Raw genomic sequence first — 25379 nt, forward strand, 5'->3', positions numbered from 1 at the left:
AGGAAGGAAAGAAAGAAAGGAAAAAAAGAAAAAGAAGTGGGGGGGTGCGCTGCGTGGGGAGGAGATCTCTCCAGCGATGGTGGGGTGGATCGTGGCCCAAGAAAAGAAAACGCCCAGGGCGCCTTCCAAAAAAAGAATTTTTTTAACAGCAAGAGAAAAAGAATAAAAGGAAACAAAATAAAATAATTTATATGGGGTATTATATACCAAATCGATCAAAAAAATATTTGCTAATTGATTATCATTTTTCCAAAACCAAAATAAAAACTTTTTAAAAATGTTTTTTTCAGAAAAACCCCTAAGGCTATATTTTCTTTTTGAAATTATTTTCTCCACAAAGTTTGTGTTTCCATGGCTCAAAATATATCAAAAGTGCCCTGGGTCATTTTGGAGGGTCATATTCCTCCTCTCTTTCTTGCTTGCAAGAAATTATTTTCGGGGTATTTCTCGGATGAAGAAAAATAGAGAAGCAAGGCCAAATATTTGAAAGAATTCAAATGCAAAAATCCGTTCAAATTGTTTATAGTTGAAGAAGTCATGCTATCTCCTCTCGCTGATTTTTAAAAAAAATGAATTTGAATTCACAGGAAAAAGGGGAAAGTCATTTTATTCCCTCTCATTCAAAAGTTTTGAAAAGTTTTCAAATTTCACTCAAGCTTTCAATCACTCAAGCAAACAAACAATCAATCTAATAATTTTATTAACATTCCAAAATTTGGGATGTTACACTTGAGAACCAAGGAATGAGACCTCGGAGGAGGTCACAAGCCCACCAGGCCCGGCCTAGGGGGCCGGGCCTAGCAGGCTTGTGAGCTCCCCGTGGCTCCCCTGCCCTAGGTTTTCCGCCTATATATTCCCTAAAATCCTAGAAAAAATCATGAGATCATCGAAAATACTTTTCCGCCGCCGGAAGCTTCTGTCTCCGCAAGATCCCATCTGGGGCACGTTCTGGTGCCCTGCCGGAGGGGGGATTCAGATACAGAGGGCTTCTTCATCAACACCATGACCTCTCCGATGATGCGTGAGTAGTTCACCACACACCTACGGGTCCATAGCTAGTAGCTAGATGGCTTCTTCTCTCTCTTGGATCTTCAATACAAAGTTCTCCATGATCTTCATGGAGATCTATCCGATGTAATCTTCTTTTGCGGTGTGTTTGTCGAGATCCGATGAATAGTGGATTTATGATCAGATTATCTATGAATGTTATTTGAGTTTCTTCTGATCTCTCTTATGCATGATTTCATATCCTTGTAATTATCTTCGAGTTGTGGGTTTTGTTTGGCCAGCTTGATCTATGATTCTTGCAATGGGAGAAGTGCTTGGTTTTGGGTTCATACTGTGCGGTGACCTCACCCAGTGACAGAAGGGGTAGCGAGGCACGTATCGTGTTGTTGCCATCAAGGGTAAAAAGATGCGGTTTTCATCATTAGTTTGAGTTTATCCCTCTACATCATGTCATCTTGCTTAAGGCGTTACTCTGTTCGTCGTGAACTCAATACACTAGATGCATGCTAGATAGCGGTCGATGTGTGGAGTAATAGTAGTTGATGCAGAAAGTATCGGTCTACTTGTCTCGGACGTGACGCCTATATGTATGATCATTGCCTTAGATATCGTCATGACTTTGCGTGGTTCTATCAATTGCTCGACAGTAATTTGTTCACCCACCGTGATATTTGCTATTTTGAGAGAAGCCTCTAGTGAACACTATGTCCCCCGGGTCTACTTCACATCATATTTTCAGCCTTACACTTTTACTTCGTTGCACTTTCCGCCTTCGGATCTCACTTTGCAATCAATCTTGAACGGATTGACAACCCCTTTATAGCGTTGGGTGCAAAAAGATTTGCCTTTTTCGTTTTCCTTTTTGTTCGCCCTTTTCTCTCGGTTGCTCTTTGTTCGCTTGTCTGCCTGCTAGGACCGGTATGGCCCAACCAAGGGATTTTGACGCTCACTATGCAAAGTTGGAAGAGATTGAAACTAGTGTTAAAGGCTTCATGTCTACACAGTTTGAATACAACAGTTACTTTCGTAGAGAACTGAAGGAGCAAAATACTTTTTTGGCTTTTATGAATAAAGAAGTTGATGATATGGCCAAAGAATTTCTTGCGCTAGATTCTTAGTTTGCTCGTCTTGAAAAGTTGGTAGGCCAAATTTCTGATAAACACGCTACTCTAGTCAATAAAATGGCTGCTAAACCTGAAATTTGTGATGAGAATCATGAAGATCTTAAAGTTCTTGGTGTGACTCCCATTGAATCTTTGTTTTCTTGTGTCAAACCTAATGATGATGGGGCTGGATATGAATCCACTTTGGTTGAAAAACGCCCCAATGATTCGGAGTCCACCTATCTTGATGCTAAAAGCATTGAAAGTGGAGTAGAGAATATTAAAACTTTGAGTAGTAATGAAATTACTACTTTGGATTTCAAGTAATTCAATTATGATAGTTTCTCCTTGATTGAATGCATTTCCTTGATGCAATCCATGCTAAAATCTCCACACGCTTATAGCCAAAACAAGGCCTTTACCGATCATATCGTCGAAGCTATGATAAAATCTCTTGAAGCGAAACTTGAATTAGAAGTCTCTATCCCTAGAAAGCTTCATGATGACTGGGAACCTACTATCAAAATCCAAATAAAAAACTATGAATGCAATGCTTTGTGTGATTTGGGTGCTAGTGTTTCCGCGATTCCAAAGTCTTTATGTGATGTTCTGGGTTTTAATGAGATTGAAGATTGTTCTCTTAATTTGCATCTTGCGGTTTCTACTGTCAAGAAACCCATGGGAAGGAATAATGATGTTCTTATTATTGCAAACAGGAACTATGTACCCGTGGATTTCATTGTGCTTGACATTGATTGCAATCCTACATGTCGTGTTATTCTTGGTAGACCTTTCCTAAGGACTATCGGTGCTATCATCGATATGAAGGAAGGGAATATTAGATTTCAATTTCCTATAAAAAGGGCATGGAGCACTTTCCTAGAAATAAAATAAGATTGCCTTATGAATCCATGATGAGGGCTACTTACGGTTTGAGCACCAAAGACGACGATGCGTGATTCTATCGCCTTATGCCTAGCTAAGGGCGTTAAACAATAACGCTTGTTGGGAGGCAACCCAATGAATTTATTTCTTTTTATTTCTGTTTTGTTGCGTCCACACCATCATAATTCTGTTATGATTGTGTTTTTTGTGTTTCTTTTTGTGTTTGAGCCAAGCAAAACCTTTATGACTAGTCTTGGTGATGGTTGTTTGATCCTGCTGGAAAAAGACACACACTTTTCGCTCACGAGATGATTTTTCATTTTTATTCAGAAAGAGCTTTTGAGTTGATTCTTTTTTCTGCTGGTTGATATGCCTTTTGACCATGCAGTAGTAATGTTTCAGAATTTTTGAGTTAACAGAAGTATACGAAGTATACAGATTGCTACAGACTGGTCTGTTTTTGACAGATTATGTTTTTGTTGAGTTGGTTGCTTGTTTTGATGAAACTATGGATAGTATCGGGGGAAAATAGCCATGGAAAAGTGATAATACAGTAGCCCAACACAAATATAAATAGAAATCAAGAGTTCTATAGTACCTAAAGTGGTGGTAGTTTGTTTTCTTGTGCCAATGTTATCACGAGTTTCTGTTTAAGTTTTGTGTTGTGAAGTTTTCAAGTTTTGTGTGATGTTCTCATGGACAAAGATATAAGGAGTGGAAATATCTCAAGCTTGGGCATGCCCAAGGCATCCCAGGCCAAATTCAAGGACACCAAAAAGACTAAGCTTGGGGATGCCCTGGGAAGGCATCCCCTCTTTCGTATTCAATCCATCGGTTACATTACTTGGGGCTATATTTTTATTCACCACATGATATGTGTTTTGCTTGGAGCGTTTTGTATCTTAGGGGTCTTTTCTTTTTTTTTATTGTGTCACAATCATCCTTGCTGCACAAATTTTAAGAGAGACATGCACTCATCGTGATTTTTGCTAGAATGCTCATCGTGCTTCACTTATATCTTTTTGAGCTAGATAATTTTGCTCTATGTGCTTCACTTAGATCTTTTAGAGCACGGCGGTGCGTGACTTGGTAGTTGGCTTATGCTATGAAAGTAGTCCCAAAGGTGATAGGTAGCCAAAGAGGATACAAAAACCTCCATCTTCATGTGCATTGAGTAGAAAGAGAAGTCTTGATTCCTCTCAATTAGTTTTGAGACGTGGATTTGGTAATATTAAGATTTATGTTAGTAGGGTGTTGTGAATCTAGAAATACTTGTGTTGAAGTTAGTGATTCCCATAGCATGCACGTATGGTGAACCGCTATGTTAGGAAGTCGGAGCATAATTGATCTATTGATTGTCATCCTTTGTGTTGAGGTCGGGATCGCGCGATGGTTAACACCTACCAACCCTTCCCCTAGGAGTATGCGTTTAGCACTTTGTTTCGATTACTAATAAAAACTTTTGCAACAAGTATGTGAGTTCTTCATGACTAATGTGAGTCCATGGTATAAATGCACTTTCACCTTCCACCTTTACTAGCCTCTCTAGTGCCGCGCAACTTTCGACGGTACACAAACCCACCATATGCCTTCCTCAAAACAGCCACCATACCTACCTACTATGGCATTTTCATAGCCATTCCGAGATATATTGCCATGCAACTCCCACCGTTCCGTCTCATGAATTGTTCCGTCACTCTCATATTGGCATTGCATGATCGTAAGATAGCTAGTGAGATGTTTCAACGTTATACGCCAAGCTAGATCGTTGCACATCCTGGTACACTGCCGGAGGCATTTCCTATAGAGTCATTTCTAAGCTTTGAGCTGTGAGTAAATAAAAGTGTGATGATCATCATTATTAGAGCATTGTCCCATGTGAGGAAAAAAAGAGGCCAAAGATCCCAAATAAAAAAAGGGAAAAAAAGAGGCCCAAGAGCCCAAATAAAAAAAGGAGAGAAAAAGAGAGAAGGGACAATGCTACTATCTTTTTCCACACTTGTGCTTCATAATAGCACCATGTTTTTCATGATTGAGAGCCTCTCGTTTCGTCATCACCATATGCTAGTGGGAATATTTATTTTATAACTTGGCTTGTATATTCCAATGATGGGCTTCCTCAAAATTGCCCTAGGTCTTCGTGAGCAAGCAAGTTGGATGCACACCCACTAGTTATCCTTTTGAGCTTTCACATACTTATAGCTCTAGTGCATCATTTGTGTGGCAATCCCTACTCATTCACATTGATATCTATTAATGGGCATCTCCATAGCCTTTTGATACGCCGAGTCATTGTGACCATCTCCTCCTTTTTGTCTCACAACCACCACCACACTCTATTCCACCTATAGTGTTATATCCATGGCTCACGCTCATGTATTGCGTGATAGTTATAAAAAGTTTGAGAAAGTAAGAGTGCGAAAACAATTACTTGGCCAATATCGGGGTTGTGCATGATTTAAATTAGTTGTGTGAGGATGATGGAGCATGGCCAGACTATATGATTTTGTAGGGATAACTTTCTTTGGCCTTGTTATTTTGAAAGTTCATGATTACTTTGCTAGTTTGCTTGAAGTATTATTGTTTTCATGTCAATAGCAAACTATTTTTTTGAATCTTACGGATCTGAACATTCATGTCACATGAAAGAAGTTGCAAAGGACAACTATGCTAGGTAGCATTCCACATCAGAAATTCATTCTTTATCACTTCCCTACTCGAGGACGAGCAGGAGTTAAGCTTGGGGATGCTTGATACGTCTCCAACGTATCTATAATTTTTGATGGTTTCATGCTATTATCTTGTCAAACTTTGGACGTTTTGTATGCCTTTTATACATTTTTTGGGACTAACTTATTAACTCAGTGCCAAGGGACAGTTCCTGTTTTTTCCATGTTTTTGACCTTTTCAGAGGAGAATTTTAAACAGAGTCCAAACGGAATAAAATCTGCAGAATTATTTTTTCCATAACAGAAGACACGTGGGAGACTTGAAAAGCAAGGCAGGAGACCTCAGAGGAGGTCACAAGCCCACCAAGGCCGACCTAGGGGGGCGGGCCTAGCAGGCTTGTGAGCTCCCCGTGGCTCCCCTACCCTATGTTTTCCGCCTATATATTCCCTAAAATCCGAGAAAAAAAATCAAGAGATCATAGAAAATACTTTTCCGCCGCCGCAAGCTTCTGTCTCCGCAAGATCCCATCTGGGGCACGTTCTGGTGCCCTGTTGGAGGGGGGATTCGGATACGGAGGGCTTCTTCATCAACACCATGACCTCTCCGATGATGCGTGAGTAGTTCACCACAGACCTACGGGTCCATAGCTTGTAGCTATATGGCTTCTTCTCTCTCTTGGATCTTCAATACAAAGTTCTCCATGATCTTCATGGAGATCTATCCGATGTAATCTTCTTTTGTGGTGTGTTGGTCGAGATCCGATGAATTGTGGATTTATGATCAGATTATCTATGAATCTTATTTGAGTTTCTTCTGATCTCTCTTATGCATGATTTCATATCCTTGTAATTCTCTTCGAGTTGTGGGTTTTGTTTGGCCAGATTGATCTATGATTCTTGCAATGGGAGAAGTGCTTGGTTTTGGGTTCATACCGTGCGATGACCTCACCCAGTGATAGAAGGGGTAGCGAGGCACGTATCGTGTTGTTGCCATCAAGGGTAAAAAAGATGGGGTTTTCATCATTGGTTTGAGTTTATCCCTCTACATCATGTCATCTTGCTTAATGCATTACTATGTTCGTCATGAACTCAATACACTAGATGCATGCTGGATAGCAGTCAATGTGTGGAGTAATAGTAGTAGATGCAGAAAGTATCGGTCTACTTGTCTCGGAAGTGATGCCTATATGTATGATCATTGCCTTAAATATCATCATGACTTTGCGTGGTTCTATAAATTGCTCGACAGTAATTTGTTCACCCCCGTGATATTTGCTATTTTGAGGGAAGCCTCTAGTGAACACTATGGCCCCCGGGTCTACTTCACATCATATTTTCAGCCTTACACTTTTACTTCGTTGCACTTTCCGCCTTCGAATCTCACTTTGCAATCTATCTTGAAGGGATTGACAACCCCTTTATAGCGTTGGGTGCAAGATCTTTTCTGTTTGTGCAGGTACTCTAGACTTGACGAGATTCTCCTACTGGATTGATACCTTGGTACTCAAACTGAGGGAAATACTTACTGCTCCTGTGCTGCATCGCCCTTTCCTCTTCAAGGGAAAAACCAGCGGAAGCTCAAGAGATGACAGAAGATCTTGTCGCCGTAACACTCCCATAAATGTTGAAAGCAATATTATCAATACCATAACTCCGGAGGAGTACATAAGGGATATTTATCAGCCTGTTTCAGACTCCGAAAACGAAGAGGTATGTGACTCGGTAAGTAAACCGACTCCAAAACTTTTCCAGTAGGAATTTTTCTCCGTTTTGGAATTTTCGAAAAAATAGAAAAACTTAAAGTAGTCCGGAAAGCGCACGAGGAGGCGACAAGCCTGCCAGGCGCAGGCCACCCCCTGGCCGCACCTGGGGGGCTTGTGACCACCTCGTGTGCCTCCCGGACTTCGTTTTCTTGCGGAGTACTCCTTCTGGTCAGAAAAAAATCATTATATATTCTCCCGAAAGGTCTGACCCTCGTATCACGCAAATTTCCTCTGTTTTCGTTTCGAGCCTGTTCCTACTGCAGATCTAGATCGCCATGGCATCCCCATAAGCTCCGAAAGACAAGATCTTCGAGAAGGTCATCAATCCCTACCTCGCAGGAGTGCTGCAACACCCTCAATCTATTGAGATGTGTGAGGGGATGCTGCACATCCGTGATGTTGAGGGGCCCAAGAAGACTGGAAGCATGGAGGCAAGGCTCGAAGCAATGGAGCAACAGGTCTTCAAGTGCCAAGGGATGATGGAGCATGGACTCAACGCGAACCACATGATGATCATGGAGTTCACCAACAAGTAGAAGATCGATGCCAATGACATCGGGAAGCACCTCTCCAGGCTCTATGACAGAATTGATCACCTCCAAGCCCAGATCTATGACCTGCAGAACCAAAACTGTGAGTATGAGTACAGATTTAAATCAATACGGTTGGCTGCAGATTTGAGGATTCCGGAGACTCGGTCATCTTTCCATGACTTGTTGCAACAACTCCACCACCAGCACCTCGAAAGGAAGACAACTAAGCATGGGTATGGGCAATCCCCTTGGCTTGTGCCAAGCTTGGGGGTGTTGCCCCGGTATCGTATCACCATCACATCTTTTGCCTTTACCTTTTCTCAGTTCGATTCTTCTTGGTTTTATCTTTCTCTAGTACAATAAAGTTCTTAGTGTCTTAGGCTTGAGTTTTGCTTTGTGTCACCCCCGATGTATTCGAGCTCATGAGCCTAAAGAGAGTTTTAGTTAAGGGCCTTGCTTCATGCCATGATCAAAAGAGTGAGAAAAGAACAAAAGCAAGAAAGATTATGTAATGATCTTATGGGAAGTGATGGCTTCACATATAAAAAGAATGTTGATTGAAACTTGTTGAGAGTGGATGATACATCTCCATCGTATCTACTTTTCCAAACTCTTTTGCCCTTGTTTTGGACTCTAATTTGCATGATTTGAATGGAACTAACCCGGACTGATGTTGTTTTCACCAGAATTGCCATGGTGTTGTTTTTGTGCAGAAATGAAAGTTCTCGGAACATCCTGAAAATTTACAGAGAATATTTTTGGAAAATATGAAAAATACACGCGCAAAGATCCACCGGAGGGGACGGGCCAGTGGGCCACAAGCCCTGTAGCCACGGGCTACCCCCTGGTCGCGGCTACCAAGCTTGTGGGGCCCATGTGGCTCTGCCGCCCCCAATTCCAGCGCTATTTGTACCCTTTCGTCCCAGAAAAAAATCAGGAGAGAACATTTCATCGCGTTTCACGATCCAGAGGCGCCGCCACATCCCGTTCTTGCCCTGGAGGGCAGATCTGGAGTCCGTTTTGGGCTCCGGATCAAGGACATCATCGCCATCGTCATCATCAACCTTCTTCCCTCTCCAATTCCATGAAACTCTGCATCGTTCGTGAGTAATCTATTCATAGGCTCGCTGGGCGGTGATGAGTAGGATGAGATCTATCATGTAATCGAGTTAGTTTTGACGGGGATTGATCCCTAGTATCCACTATGTTCTGAGATTGATGTTACTACTACTTTGCCATGCTTAATGCTTGTCACTAGGGCCCGAGTGCCATGATTTCAGATCTGAACTTATTATGTTGTCACCAATATAGGTGTGTTTTAGATCCGATCTTGCAAGTTGTAGTTACCTACTATGTGTTATGATCCGGCAACCCCGGAGTGACAATAACCGGAACCACTCCCGATGATGACCATAGTTTGAGGAGTTCATGTGTTCATCAAGTGCTAATGCGTTGGTCCGGTTCTTTATTAAAAGGAGAACCTTAATATCCCGTAGTATCCATTTGGACCCCGCTGCCACGGGAGTGATGGACAATAGATGTCATGCAAGTTCTTTTCCCTAAGCACGTATGACTACACACGGAATGCATGCCTACATCACATTGACGAACGGGAGCTAGCCACATATCTCTCCGTGTTATAACTATTGCATGATGAATGTCATCCAACAAATCACCGATCCATTGCCTACGAGTTTGTCCCACTGTTGCTGTCACTTGCTCTGCTGCTGCTACTGTTACTTGCTCTGCTGTTACTACTGTTGCTGCTACTGTTATTTGCTTTATCCTGCTGGTGCTGCCACTACTGTTACTACTACTATTACTTTCTACTGTTGCTACTTGCTACTGCTGTCACTATTGTTGTTCCTTGGTACTGTTGTTACTCGTTACACTGCTGCTACCCGCTATAATACTTTTTTGGCGCCATTGATACAACAGTTAGGAATAGTCTGCCTTGTCAACACATCGTTTCTGGCACTGTTGCTATCATACTACTTTTGCTTCTTATACCCTGCTTGCAGATACTAATCTTTCAGGTGTGGTTGAGCCGACGACTCAACTGCTAATACTGGAGAATATTCTTTCACTCCCATCGTGTCGAACCAACAAATTTGGGTTGAATACTCTACCCTCGAAAACTGCCGCGATCCCACACGCTCGTGGGCCATTGCAAGACAATTGCTAATTGTTGAGCAACTGGAAGCAGTTCTTTTCTGGTGCCATTGCCAGGAAGTGCTAGCAGCTCTTTTCTGGCGCCGTTGCCGGGGAGGATAGCTATATTCTTTGAGTCACTTGGGATTTACATCTGCTGATCACTATGAAGAATCTGAAAGATCCAAGAACCAAAGTCTTGCCCTCAACTACGAGGGGAGGTAAGGAACTGCCATCTCTAGCTCTGCACTTGATTCACCTTCAGTTATGAGTAAGTTTGTGACACCACCTCCTGCTAGAAATCTTGATATGTCTCATGTGCTAGATGATGCTAGAGATGCTACTGTTATTGATGATGCTTATGATGCTGATATGCCTGATACTGCTAGAGATAATATGCCTGATACTGCTAAAGATGCTATGCCTCATACTGCTAGAGATGCTATGCCTGATGATGCTAGAGATGCTATTTTGCCTGATGATGCTATGCTTGATACTGCTAGAGATACTACTTTGCCTGATATGCCACTAAGGGTATTCCTTGATGCTCATATTGCTAGAGTTACTGCCAATGCTCGTGATTCTTCTGAAACTGCCGATACTATTGAGATAGAACCTGCTTTTGCTCCTGCTAGATCCAGCTCTCCTAGATACGAATTGCCTGATATACCTGAGGGTTATGTTATGGAGGGAGAGATAGCTGAGTATTTTCTTGCGTGTAAGGATGCCTATGACGCTAAGAAAGTACTTCTCAAGTGGAAGGAAAAATCTCTGAAAGCTAGGATGAAATACGACCCGAAGTTTGCCACTTCACCTATCTTTATCACCGATGAGAATTATGAATTCTCTGTCGACCCTGAGATAATCTCTCTAGTTGAATCTGATCCTTTCCACGGTTATGAGTCTGAGACGGTCGTAGCCCATCTTACCAAACTACACGATATAGACACCCTTTTCACTAGTGAGGAAAAGATCCGCTACTACTATATCCTTAAGCTGTTTCCTTTCTCTCTAAAGGATGACGCTAAAGTCTGGTTCACTTCTCTTGCTCTTGGATGTGTGAGTAGTCCCCAGGATATGGTCTTTTACTTCTGTGAGAAATATTTCCCTGCCCATAAGATGCAAGCTGCCTTGCAGGAAATATACAACTTTGCTCAACTCAAAGAAGAGAGTCTCCCACAAGCTTGGGGGAGACTCATCCAGCTACAGAATGCTTTGCCTGATCACCCTCTTAAGAAGAACGAGATACTTGATATCTTCTATAACGGACTTACCGATGCCTCTAGAGACCACCTAGATAGTTGTGCCGGTTCTGTTTTTAGGGAACGAACTATAGAACAAGCTGAGATTCTACTGAATAACATCTTGATCAACAATAATGCTTGGACTATTCCCGAACCACCTCCTAAGACAACTCCTAAGAAAAGAGGTATTCTATTCCTCTGTGCCGAAGATATGCAAGAAGCCAAGAAATCTAGGCAAGAGAAAGGCATTAGATCTGAAGAAGTCAAAAATCTGCCGCCTATCGAAGAGATCCATGGTCTCGATAACCCGATACAAGTAGTAGAGGCGAATTCTCTGCGTGGATTCAATGAGAGTGATATTCCTTTTGACAAACCTGCTAGCCTATGCTTTGATGAATTTGACAACTTTGTTGCCAAACAACAGAGTTTCAATGATTATGTTAGCACACAATTGGAACAAAGTACTCGTATGCTTAGTCATTTAAATGCTTGTGTAGACAGAAATGTCAATGATCTGAAGCTTCTGAGTAAACATGCCTCTATGATTACTACTCAGGTAGAACAAGTACTTAAAGCTCAGAATGACTTGCTCAATGAATTAAATGACAACTCTGTCAGAGTCATTACTAGAGGAGGCAAAATGACTCAGGAACCTTTGTATCCTGAAGGCCATCCTAAGAGAATTGATCAGGATTCTCAAGGAATTAATGTTGATACACTCAGTCATCCTAAGAAGAAGAAGAAGGATGATAGAAACCTACATGTCAGTTCACCAAATACTGTCACACCTGAAGAACCAAATGATATTTCTGCGTCTAATGCAGAAACATAATCTGGTGATGAACATGAACCTGGTGACAATATGGACAGCAATGTTCATAATAATGCTCAACCTAGCAATGATAAGGATGTGGAGATTGAATCTACGGTTAATCCTGATAACCCATAACCTAAGAGATACGATAAGAATGACTTCACTGCTAGGAAGCATGGTAAAGAAAGGGGGCCATGGGTACAGAGACCTATGCCCTTTCCTCCTAAGCCATCCAAGAAAAAGGATGATGAGGATTTTGAGCGCTTTGTTGAAATGTTGAGACCCGTCTTTCTGCAGATGCGGTTAATTGATATGCTCAAAATGTCTCCATATGCCAAGTACATGAAAGATATCGTGACCAATAAACGGAAGATACCAGATCTTGAGATCTCCACCATGCTCGCCAATTACACTTTCAAAGGTGGAACTCCTAAGAAACTTGGTGATCCCGGTGTGCCCACTATACCTTGCTCCGTTCAAGGAAACTACGTAAGAACTGCCTTATGTGACCTTGGAGCCGGTGTTAGTGTTACGCCTCTCTCTCTCTTTATCGTAGACTTGAACTGGATAAGTTGACACCCACTGAAATCTCTGTGCAAATGGCCGACAAATCAACTGCTTTGCCTGTCGGCATTTGCGAGGATGTGCCTGTTGTGGTTGCTAACACCACTATCTTAACAGACTTTGTTATCTTGGATATTCCCGAGGACGATGACATGGCTGTCATCCTCGGAAGACCCTTTTTAAACACTTCAGGGGCTGTTATAGATTGCAACAAAGGCAATGTCACCTTCCATGTCAACGGTAATGAGCATACAATGCACTTTCCAAAGAAACGATATCAAGTACATTGCATCAATGCTATCGAAAAAACTTCATCGATTCTTATTGGGAGCTGTGAATGCCCTATTCCTCGTGTTAAGATGAAGTATGATTTGCTTGTTGGGGAGATTCATATCCACATTGCGGTGACTTAGTGGCTATTCAACAATTCTCCCTTTCCTTTTGCGATTCGAAAAAGTTTTTTCATGAGGATTTGATCAACCCCATTGACGGATTTCTTTCGATGACCATGAAATGGATGAATCAAGGAGTCACATACCTCTGTTTTAAGCTTTCACTTTCTACTGCTTAGAAGAAAAACGATAGATTTAGTTCAGTTTTTCCTGTTTTCTGTTTTAGCGTCCCGGAGAAAAGTACCCCGAAAATAAAAGTTCTCCGATGGTCCTGAAAATCAAATATGATTTTTTCTGGATATTTTGAAAAATACTGGGACTGAGATCTGGTCTGGGGGTCACACCAGTGGGCCACAAGCCTTGTAGCCGCGGCCTCCCCCCTAGCCATGGCTATCAAGCTTGTGGGGGCCCACAGGGACCCCTCCACTCATTCCAGCTACCATCCTCTTCTACTACCTCCAGAAAAAATCGTTTCGCAGCTCAAACCCGTGTTCTTGCTCATCTGGCTGTGATTTTTGATCTCCTTGCTCAAAGAACCATTCTCCGAACCATTTTGGGGAAATTACTCCTTGGTAAGTGACTCCTCCTTTGGTCCAATTAGTTTCTACTCTAGTGCTTTATCCTTCGCGTATTCTTGCTACCTTGGTGACCCTGTTCTTAAGCTTGAAATTTTGATTTTAGCTGGTCCCAAGTAGTTTTAGCGCGTGATACGGTCTCTAGGCACTAGTAGGAGTAGTTGCTACGAGTTGGGTTAATCCTTACTCACTTTTCTTTCGAAGTCTCTAAAAATTTCAGAATTTTTTAGAGTTAGAAAAGGGAAAAGATGAGGAGGTTCTTGAAAGGCTCTTCAAGCCGTAACCCCAAGGAGGATGAGAAGAACCACCCCAAGTATGTGGTTCCTCGAGTCACAAAAGTTCGAGCGTGCGAGTGGCCAAGTGATGAATTTTTGCGCGCCGCTCGGTTTTATGAAGACTTTTATTACTTGGTGGAGAACGCAGGTCTTACCGCGTTCGTTGAAGATAAGTGCCCACAATACCTCCTCCTCACCAATATTTTCGTTCAAAGCTTCAACTTTTATCCAAGGAAGAATCCTCCTATGGTTGAGTTCATGTTATACGATATCCCCCAACGCATGACAATACAGGATTTTTTGCAATGTGTGCAAATTACCTTATGTTGAGGATATTCATGATCCTCGTCCATGGGACTTGGGGGCTTTCATAGATACTATCGTTGTTGGAGAGGAGAGAGGAGTGTCTCGCGCTAGAATTGCTAGCATACATTTTCCTCTGCTTCGATACTTCTCATTATTTGTGGGAAAATGTTTGATTGGTCGTGGGGAGGCAGGATCACTTAGCTCTCCAGACCTTGCGGTTTTGCGCGAAGGCCTTTATAACAATAAGACTTATAGCCTAGGTGCTATAGTAGCTCAGCGGTTGAACATGAACCATTCAAAAGGTGTCGTCTATGGAGGTATCTATGCTACCCGTCTTGCCAGACACTTTGAGATACCCGTTAGACTGGGGGAGGAAGAAGAGATGCTTCTTCCTGAGAAATATCTGGATTATGACAGCATGGTTCGCCATGATTTTTTGGATAGAGATGCTAGTAGACGGATGATTTATAACCTGGTATTTAGTGAGGGTACTCGAGAGACTATTACTTTGCGTTCTCCTTCTTTGTTCGATCTTCATGCAGGTAGGTACACTATTATGCCCTCGGACATCTACGCATATTGGGGCTTGGCCCAACCACAGGTGCACGTGCCCGAGCCGCCAGTCGAGTACCAGACGCGAGTTTATCAGTGGGAGCCAGAGGAGCTCACACAACAGTGGCATCCAAAGTCCACTCCGGAGTATCCCGGAGCTGGTTATTTCCCTCCTTGGGAGTAGACCAACTAGGCCAATAGCCTAAGCTTGGGGGAGTACGTGTTTGCACCAACTTTACATTCATGCTTATGCTTTCACTTTGTTAGTCACTGTTTACACTTTGCCACTGTATTATCCATGCTAGTTTCTTTTCGTTTTCTTGGTTTCTTATTTTGTGTCCCTTTCGAGAAAACCTAAAAAGATTTTCCTTTCTTCTTTTGCTTGTTGGGTGCTTTCCCGTGTAAATAGTTTTCTTTTTCTTTGAGTCGAGGTAGAGGACCATGGTTACAATGTTTAGTGGCTCTCACATGCATACCTGTTCATTTGTTAAAGAGCCATATTACTTTGTCTTCTCCTTTGTGTTTGCATGCAGATTCAGCTTAGTCCAATGCACGAGCACTCTTATTATTGTTCACATCGTTCGATCGTGCAAGTGAAAGGCAATGATGATGATATATGATGAAGTGACTGAGAATGGAAAAGCTGGTATGAACTCTATCTAATTTGTTTTTGTAAATATGACTAGCTTGTCGTCCCAGATTCAGCTTTATTGAGAGAGAACCATGTTTGCAATGACAACTTAGAGATCATAGTTTCTGATGCCATGCTTAATTAGCTAGGAGCTTATAATGGTTTGTCTTGAATGCCAACATAGATTTTGAGATGACTATGATGTAGTATGATAGGATGGTATTCTCCTTTGAATGATTCAAGTGCCTTGACTTGGCACATGTTCATGCATGTAGTTGAAACAAAATCAACATAGCCTCTATGATGTTCGTATTCATGGTGATTTATATCCTGCTCATGCTTGCACTCAATGTTAGTCAAACTCATTGCATCTTGATGACTGTTGTCGCTTTCTAGTTGGTCGCTTCCCAGTTTGCTAGCCTTCACTAGTACTAAGCGGAATACTGCTTGTGCATCCACTTCCATAAACCCAAAAGTTTTTCCATGAGAGTCCACCATACCTACCTATTTGCCGTATCTACCTACCGTTCCAAGTAAATTTGCATGTGCCATTCTCTAAACCTTCAAGAAATAATCTGTTTTGCATGCCCGAGCCGCTCATGTGGTGACAGGGGGCTATTGGTATCTTCCATGTTAGGCGTGTTATCCTCGACATGTGTTTATTCACAGTCATTCACGAGAAAGGGGCCGGTAATTGGAATGCCCAGTTCCATGCTTAAATCGAAAACATAACTGTAAAGCAAGACTCCCCCCGGATTGATGTTAGTATGGACGGTACCCGAGGATTCGGCTAGTCGTGGAGTGTGATTGATTGGTGGTGGGGGAGTTAAAACTTTACTTTTCTATTTAGGAACCGCCTATAGCATGAGTAGCATGGAAGACATTGAGAACTCTTAGTCACTGTGTTTACATTGAAAGCATGCCACCTAAAATTATTACCTGTGTTTTCAAAGCTTGAGCTCTGGCACCTCTACAAATCAATGCTTCCCTCTGTGAAGGGCCTGTCTATTTATATTCCTGTTGAGTCATCCTCTTCTTATATAAGCACCAATTGGAGAGCATCTCTGTCATTTCTATGCTTTGCTTTTGATTGACATTGAGTATGACTATGACTAGATCTTCGTTGCTATGAATTACAATGTTTAGTCAGCCCTTGATCTTTGAAAGTGCTCTGCATTTATGTTTTGCGGTCTCAGAAAGAGCTAGCGAGATACCACCTATTCATATTGCTTCATGCTTGTATTGATTGAATTGTTGGTACCTGAAACTCATTATTATTTGCTCGCTAGCTGATTATGCCATTGATATTAGTTTAACGTGAGACCTTTGTGTCACTTGCTTATGTGGTTCACTTGTGATCTTGCTGAAATTCTGGCTATGAGTTAGACATAGTTGCAACAACAAGATCAAACAGAGTTTGTCAAAGTTTTTCTTTCTCTTTCAGTTTGTCAACTGAGTTGCTTGAGGACAAGCAAGGTTTTAAGCTTGGGGGAGTTGATACGTCTCCATCGTATCTACTTTTCCAAACTCTTTTGCCCTTGTTTTGGACTCTAATTTGCATGATTTGAATGGAACTAACCCAGACTAACGTTGTTTTCAGCATAATTGCCATGGTGTTGTTTTTGTGCAGAAATGAAAGTTCTCGGTACGTCCTGAAAATTTATGGAGAATATTTCCGGAAAATATGAAAAATACCTGCGCAAAGATCCACCGGAGGGGATGGGCCAGTGGGCCACAAGCCCTGTAGCCGCGGCCTCCCCCCTCGCCGCGGCTACCAAGCTTGTGGGGCCCACGTGGCTGTGCCGCCCCGAATTCCAATGCTATTTATTCCCTTTCGTCCCGGAAAAAATCAAGAGAGAAGATTTCATCGCGTTCCACGATCCAGAGGCGCCGCCACATCACGTTCTTGCCCTGGAGGGCAGATCTAGAGTCCATTTTGGGCTCCAGATCAAGGAGATCGTCGCCATCGTCATCATCAACCTTCTTCCCTCTCCAATTCCATGAGGCTCTTCATCATTCGTGAATAATCTATCCATAGGCTCGCTGGGCGGTGATGCGTAGGATGAGATCTATCATGTAATCGAGTTAGTTTTGACGGGGATTGATCCCTAGTATCCACTATGTTCTGAGATTGATGTTGCTACTACTTTGCCATGCTTAATGCTTGTCACTAGGGCCCGAGTGCCATGATTTCAGATCTGAACTTATTGTGTTGTCACCAATATATGTGTGTTTTAGATCCGATCTTGCAAGTTGTAGTTACCTACTATGTGTTATGATCCGGCAATACCGGAGTGACAATAACCGGAACCACTCCCGGTGATGACCATAGTTTGAGGAGTTCATGTGTTTACCAAGTGCTAATGCGTTGGTCCGGTTCTTTACTAAAAGGTGAACCTTAATATCCCGTAGTATCCATTTGGACCCCGCTGCCACGGGAGGGATGGACAATAGATGTCATGCAAGTTCTTTTCCCTAAGCACGTATGAATACACACGGAATGCATGCCTACATCACATTGACGAACGGGAGCTAGCCACATATCTCTGTGTGTTATAACTGTTGCATGATGAATGTCATCCAACAAATCACCGATCCATTGCCTACGAGTTTGTCCCACTGCTACTGTTACTTGCTGCTACTCTTACTTGCTCTGCTGCTACTGCTGTTATCACTGTTGCTGCTACTGTTACTTGCTTTGTCCTGCTGCCGCTGCCACTACTGTTGCTACTTGCTACTGCTGCCACTATTGTTGTTCCTTGCCACTGCTGTTACTCGTTACAATGCTGCTACCTGCTATAATACTTTTCTGGCGCCATTGATACAATAGTTAGGAATAGTCTGCCTTGTCAACAGATCGTTTCTGGCACCGTTGCTATCATACTACTTTTGCTGCTTATACCCTGCTTGCAGATACTAATCTTTCAGGTGTGGTTGAGCCAACGACTCAACTGCTAATACTGAAGAATATTGTTTCACTCCCGTCGTGTCGAACCAACAAATTGGGTTGAATACTCTACCCTCGAAAACTGCCGCGATCCCACACGCTGGTGGGCCATTGCAAGACAATTGCCAATTGTTGAGCAACTGGAAGTAGTTCTTTTATGGTGCCATTGCCGGGGAATGCTAGCAGTGTTCAATCGTAGAGCTTGGTCATTGTTGCAATTAATAGGAAGTGATAAGGAAGGATAGGTTCACATATAAATATATCATCTTTAACACCATCTATGATTGTGAGCACTCACTAAACTATTACATGCTTAGAAGTAGATGTTGGACAAGGAAGACAACATAATGAATTGTGTTTGCTTGGTTCCGAGCAATGATTATATGATTAGATATCCCTTAGCATGTGACGATTGCTTCCACCTCATATTAGCCAAAACTTCCGCACTAAGTAGAGATACTACTTGTGCATCCATAAACCTTCAACCCAGTTTTGCCTTGAGAGTCCACCATACCTACCTCGGATTGAATAAGATCCTTCAAGTAAGTTGTCATCAGTGAAAGCAATAAAAATTGCTCCCTAATATGTATGATCTATTAGTGTGTGGAAAATAAGCTTTGTACGAACCTGTGATGAGGAATACATAAAAGCGACAGACTGCATAATAAAGTTCTTTATCACACGAGGCAATATAAAGTGACGTTCCTTCGCACTAAGAGGACACACATCCAAACCTCAGAAGCGCATGACAACCTTTGCTTCCCTCTGCGAAGGGCCTTTCTTGTACCTTTACTTTTTGTCCTTGAAAGAGTCATGGTGATCTACACCAATTCCTTATTTCGCCTTTATCTTGGCTAACGTCATATGCTAGGGAAAGATCTATATTCGTATGTCGACTTGGAAGTAAGTATTCATGAACTATTATTGTTGACATTACCCTTGAGGTAAATAGTTGGGAGGCAAAACTATAAGTCCCTATCTTTCTCTGTGTCCAAGTGAAACTTTGATCTCATGAGTACCATGTGAGTTGTAGCAATTGTAGAAGACGAAAGGATGATTGAGTATGTGGATTTGCTTTAAAATCTCTTATTTGACTCTTTCCGATGTTATGATAAATTGCAATTGCTTCAATGACTAAAGGCTATCGGTTGTTAATTCTCAGTAAGGTTCTTGATCCATACTTTATCTTGTGAAGGAATTGTCACTTTAGCATAAGGGTTCATATGATGGTATTGCCGTTCTGAATATGATCATGATGCCTGCATGTTTGTATCTTGTTTGTCGACACCTCCCTCTCTAAACATGTGGGCATATTTATTGATCTCGGCTTTTGCTTGAGGACAAGCGAGGTCTAAGCTTGGGGGAGTTGATACGTCCATTTTGCATCATGCTTTCATGTTGATATTTATCGCTTTATGAGCTGTTATTACACTTTACGGTACCATTGTTATGCATTTTCTCTCTTATTTTGCAAGGTTTACATGAAGAGGGAGAATGCCGGCAGCTGGAATTCTGGCCTGAAAAAGGAGCAAGTTTGAGATACCTATTCTGCACAACTCCAAAAGCCGTGAAAATCAACGAGGATTTATTTTGGAATTTATAAAAAATAGTGGGCCGAAGAAGTACCAGAGGGGAGCCAGCAGGAGGCCACAAGCCTGCTAGGCGCGGCCCCCCTGGCCGCGCCTAGGGGGCTTGTGGGCACCCTGGTGGCCCTCTGGCCCCCCTCTTTTTCTACAAGAAGGGTTTCGTTCCAGAAAAAATCAAGAGGAGGCTTTCAGGAGGAATCGCCGCCGCCACGAGGCGGAACTTGCGCAGAACCAATCTAGAGCTCCGGCAGGGTCGTCCTACCGGGGAAACTTCCCTCTCGGAGGGGGAAATCGTCACCATCGTCATCACCAACACTCCTCTCATCGGAGGGGACTCATCACCATCAACATCTTCATCAGCACCATCTCATCTCCAAACCCTAGTTCATCTCTTGTAACCAATCTCCGTCTCGCGATTCCTATTGGTACTTGTAAGGTTGCTAGTAGTGTTAATTACTCTTTGTAGTTGATGCTAGTTGGATTACTTGGTGGAAGATTATATGTTCAGATCCTTGATGCTATTCATTATCTCTCTGGTCATGAATATGATTATGCTTTGTGAGTAGTTACTTTTGTTCCTGAGGAGATGGGATAAGTCTTGCTATAAGTAGTCATGTGAATTTGGTATTCGCTCGATATTTTGATGTGTTGTATGTTTTTTTCCTCTAGTGGTGTTATGTGAACGTCGACTACATAACACTTCACCATTATTTGGGCCTAGAGGAAGGCATTGGGAAGTAATAAATAGATGATGGGTTGCTAGAGTGACAGAAGCTTAAACCCTAGTTTATGCGTTGCTTCGTAAGGGGCTGATTTGGATCCACTTGTTTAATGCTATGGTTAGACTTTGTCTTAATTCTTCTTTCGTAGTTGAGGATGCTTGAGAGAGGGGTTAATTATAAGTGGGATGCTTGTCCAAGTAAGGGCAGTACCCAAGCGCCGGTTCACCCACATATCAAACTATCAAAGTAGCGAACGCGAATCATATGAACATGATGAAAACTAGCTTGACAGAAATTCCCATGTGTCCTCGGGAGCGCTTCACCTCCTATAAGAGTTTCTCCAGGCTTGTCCCTTGCTACAAAAGGGATTGGGCCACTTTGCTGCACCGTTGTTACTTTTGTTACTTGCTACTTGCTATGAATCATCTTACCACACAACTTTCTGTTACCGATAATTTCAGTGCTTGTAGAGAATACCTTGTTGAAAACCACTTGTCAGATCCTTCTCCTCCTCGTTGGGTTCGACACTCTTACTTATCGAAAGGACGACGATAGATCCCCTACACTTGTGGGTCATCAGATCTCATCCAACCCATCACCGTCCAGCAAGCCTATGATGAGATTACTCACAAACGGTGAAGAGCATCATGGAATTGTCGATGAAGGAAGGTTGGTGATGACAATGGCGACGATCTCCCCTCTCCGGAGCCCATAACGGACTCCAGATCTGCCCTCCAGAGCAAGAACAAGTGCTGGTGGTGCCTCCGTATCGTAAAACGCGATGAACTCTTCTCCTTGATATTTTTTTTCCGGTCGAAGGAGTATATATAGAGCTGGAATTGGAGGCGGCGGAGTCCCGAGGGGCTCACAAGACTGCCAGGCCCGGCCAGGGGGGGCGGGCCTGGTGGGCTTGTGAGCTCGTGGCTCCGTCCCTCCAGTTGATTCTTGCGCCGGTATTTTTTATATATTCCACAAAAAATCCTCGTAAATTTCCAGGTCATTCCGAGAACTTTTATTTCTGCGCAAAAACAACACCATGGCAATTCTGCTGAAAACAGCGTCGGTCCGGGTTAGTTCCATTCAAATCATGCAAATTAGAGACCAAAACAAGGGCAAAAGAGTTTGGAAAAGTAGATACGACGGAGACGTATCAGTGGTCGAGCTTCAGATCCTCATAATCTTTCATCACTTCATCCACCACGACGACAGCGTGCCCTTGTGGAACCGAAGAGCAATGCCAAGTTGGATGTGGTCCAACTAGTAAGGCCATGCCGACCGCCACCGTCAATCTTAAGTTAGCAACTTTCACCTTTAGCTCACAATGTGTGCACTTAGTGATATCATCCACTGGGTAGTGACGAGGAGGACTTGTCGTCGGTGCATCATCACCATCATCCTAGAGCTGCGTGGAAGCGACACTGTTTTTCCGATTCGATGCAGCTTCTATCATGAGCCGCTGAGATTGGTTGCTACCTTGCTGTCCCTCGATTTGATCCTGCTGCAGCCGCTTTACTGCTTCTTCTACATTACGCAGCCAGTCTGCAGCAGCCGCTTTCTCAGCTACCTCCTTTTCCTTTCTGCTATGATGGCTTGTATCGGGAAATCTCTTTCTTTCCTCAGAAAACGCAAGCATCCACGGCGGGGAGCCTCGTAAGCCTCATGCTCGTCTTTTGTGTTCCTTATTCCCAAGGGCGCGTGTGAGCTCGTCGTTCTCTCTATCGGGAACGAACACTCCCTCTTCAACATCCTCTACTGCACGTTGAGAATGAAAGTATGCCACCCAAAATTATTATCTCTGTTTTCAAAGCTTGAGTTCTGGCACCTCTGCAAATCAATGCTTCCCTCTGCGAAGGGCCTGTCTATTTATTTTCCTGTTGAGTCATCCTCCTCTTATATAAGCACCAATTAGAGAGCACCTGTGTCATTTTTATGCTTTGCTTTTGATTGATATTGAGTATGACTATGACTGGATCTTCGTTGCTATGAATTACAATGTTTAGTCAGCCCTTGATCTTTGAAAGTGCTCTCCATTTATGTTTTGCGGTCTCAGAAAGAGCTAGCGAGATACCACCTATTCATATTGCTTCATGCTTGTTTTGATTGAAGTGTTGGTATTTGAAACTCATTATTATTTGGTTGTTAGCTGATCATGCCATTGATATTAGTTTACCGTGAGACCTTTGTGTCATTTGCTTATGTGGTTAACTTGTGATCTTGCTGAAATTTTGGTTATGAGTTAGACATAGTTGCAACAACAAGATCAAACAGAGTTTGTCAAAGTTTTTCTTTCTCTCTCAGTTTGTCAACTGAGTTGCTTGAGGACAAGCAAGGTTTTAAGCTTGGGGGAGTTGATACATCTCCAACGTATCTACTTTTCCAAACTCTTTTGCCCTTGTTTTGGACTATAATTTGCATGATTTGAATGGAACTAACCTGGACTGACGTTGTTTTCAGCAGAATTGCCTTGGTGTTATTTTTGTGCACAAATCAAAGTTCGCCAAACGTCCTGAAAATTTACGGGGAGCAGTTTTGGAAAATATGAAAAATACCTGCGCCAGAATCCACCTGAGGGGGTGGGCCAATGGGACACAAGCCCCTGCTCCGCCACCACCCCCCTGGTGGCGGTGCGCAGGCTTGTGGAGCCCACAGGCACCTGCCGCCCCCAACTCCAGCTCTATAAGTTGTCTTTCGTCCCAGAAAAAATAAAAAGAGAAGTTTTCGTCGCGTTTTCGATACGGATGTGCCGCCACCACCTGTTCTTCATCTGGAGGGCAGATCTGGAGTCCGTCTTGGACTCCGGAGAGGGGAAATCGTCGCTATCGTCATCATCAACCTTCTTCCCTTCCAAATCCATGAAGCTCTTCGTCGTTCGTGAGTAATCTATTCGTAGGCTCGCTGGACGGTGATGAGTAGGATCAGATCTGTCATGTAATCGAGTTAGTTTTGATGGGGATTGATCCCTAGTATCCACTATGTTCTGAGATTTGATGTTGCTACTACTTTGCCATGCTTAATGCTTGTCACTAGGGCCCGAGTGCCATGATTTCAGATCTGAAATTATTATGTTATCACCAATATATGTGTGTTTTAGATCCGATCTTGCAAGTTGTAGTTACCTACTATGTGTTATGACCCGACAACCCCGGAGTGACAATAACCGGAACTACTCCCGGTGATGACCATAGTTTGAGGAGTTCATGTGTTCACCAAGTGCTAATGCGTTGGTCCGGTTATTTATTAAAAGGAGAATCTTAGTATCCCGCGGTTTCCTTTTGGACCCCGCTGCCATGGGAGGGATGGACAATAGATATCATGCAAGTTCTTTTCCCTAAGCACGTATGACGACACACGGAATCGATGCCTACATCACATTGACGAACGGGAGCTAGCCACTTATCTCTCCGTGTTATAGCTGTTGCATGATGAATATCATCCAAACAAATCACCGACCCAATGCCTACGAGTTTGTCCTACTGTTGCTACTGCCGTTACTTGTCTTGCTCTGCTGCTACTACTGTTGCTACTGTTGTTACTTGTCTTGCTCTGCTGCTACTGTTGCTACTACTATCACTTGCTATTGTTGCTACTTGCTACTGTTGTCACTACTGCTGTTCCTTGCCACTGCTATTGCTCGTTACACTGTCGATACCCGCTACTTCGCTGTTACTACTTCACTATCACTATTGTGCTTGCAGATACTAATCTTTCAGGTGTGGTTGAATCTCACAAATTCAGCTGCTAATACTTGAGAGTATACTCTCACCTCCTCACTGGCGTACCTACAAATTGGGTCGAATACTCTACCCTCAAAAACTGCTGCGAACCCATGCGCTGGTGGGCCATCAACAACATTCTTCCAGTTTCATTGCCGGGGAGTGCTATCAGCATTCTTCTGGTGCCGTTGCAGGAGAAGATTAGTTGTTATAAGCATTCGTATAGCTAACACTAGAGATTGCAGGATCAGCCCTTTTCTGGATCTATTGCCAGGGAAGCACAACTGACGTCACCTGCCAGGTCATGTCGAACCTGGCATCCAACGCCTTCATGTAGCGACGGACATGCTCGTCCTCCTCCTTGACACGGCGACGTACCTCCTACTCGGGGGGCCTGCACCCTCTGTGGCCCCCGCGACCGCCACCAAAGAAGCTCTGGGTCAACGACGGGAGCCTGATTCCTCACGAAGCTGCGCCCCCGGAAGGTAACTCCTCCCAGTGCTAGCCTGGCGGAGCCCAGTCCCGCACACGCTGGCGCATATCAAGCAGGTGGCCGCCACCGAGTCGACGACGAGGATGCTGGCCGAGCATCGTATGTTCTACTATTTAAATTCCTACTGATTAATAAAATTTTCTAAATTTGTACTCTCCTTCCGTCCCAAAATATAAGACCTTTTAAAGATTTCATCAGAAAACTACATACGGAGCAAAATGAGTGAACATATACTCTAAAGTATGTCTATATACATCCGTATGTAGTCCACTAATGTAACCTATAAAAAGACTTATATTTAGGAACGGAGGGAGTAATTAATTGCAAATACATAACAAACATTTGCAAATGTCAAAATTCATCAAACTTTTGCAAAACAATTAAACACAATATGGACACTTAATTAACTAAAACAATATGAACACTTAATTACCTAAAACAATAATCTGAATT

Source organism: Hordeum vulgare, chromosome 7H (genome assembly GCF_904849725.1).
Source record: "Hordeum vulgare subsp. vulgare chromosome 7H, MorexV3_pseudomolecules_assembly, whole genome shotgun sequence".
Lineage (NCBI taxonomy): Eukaryota > Viridiplantae > Streptophyta > Magnoliopsida > Poales > Poaceae > Hordeum > Hordeum vulgare.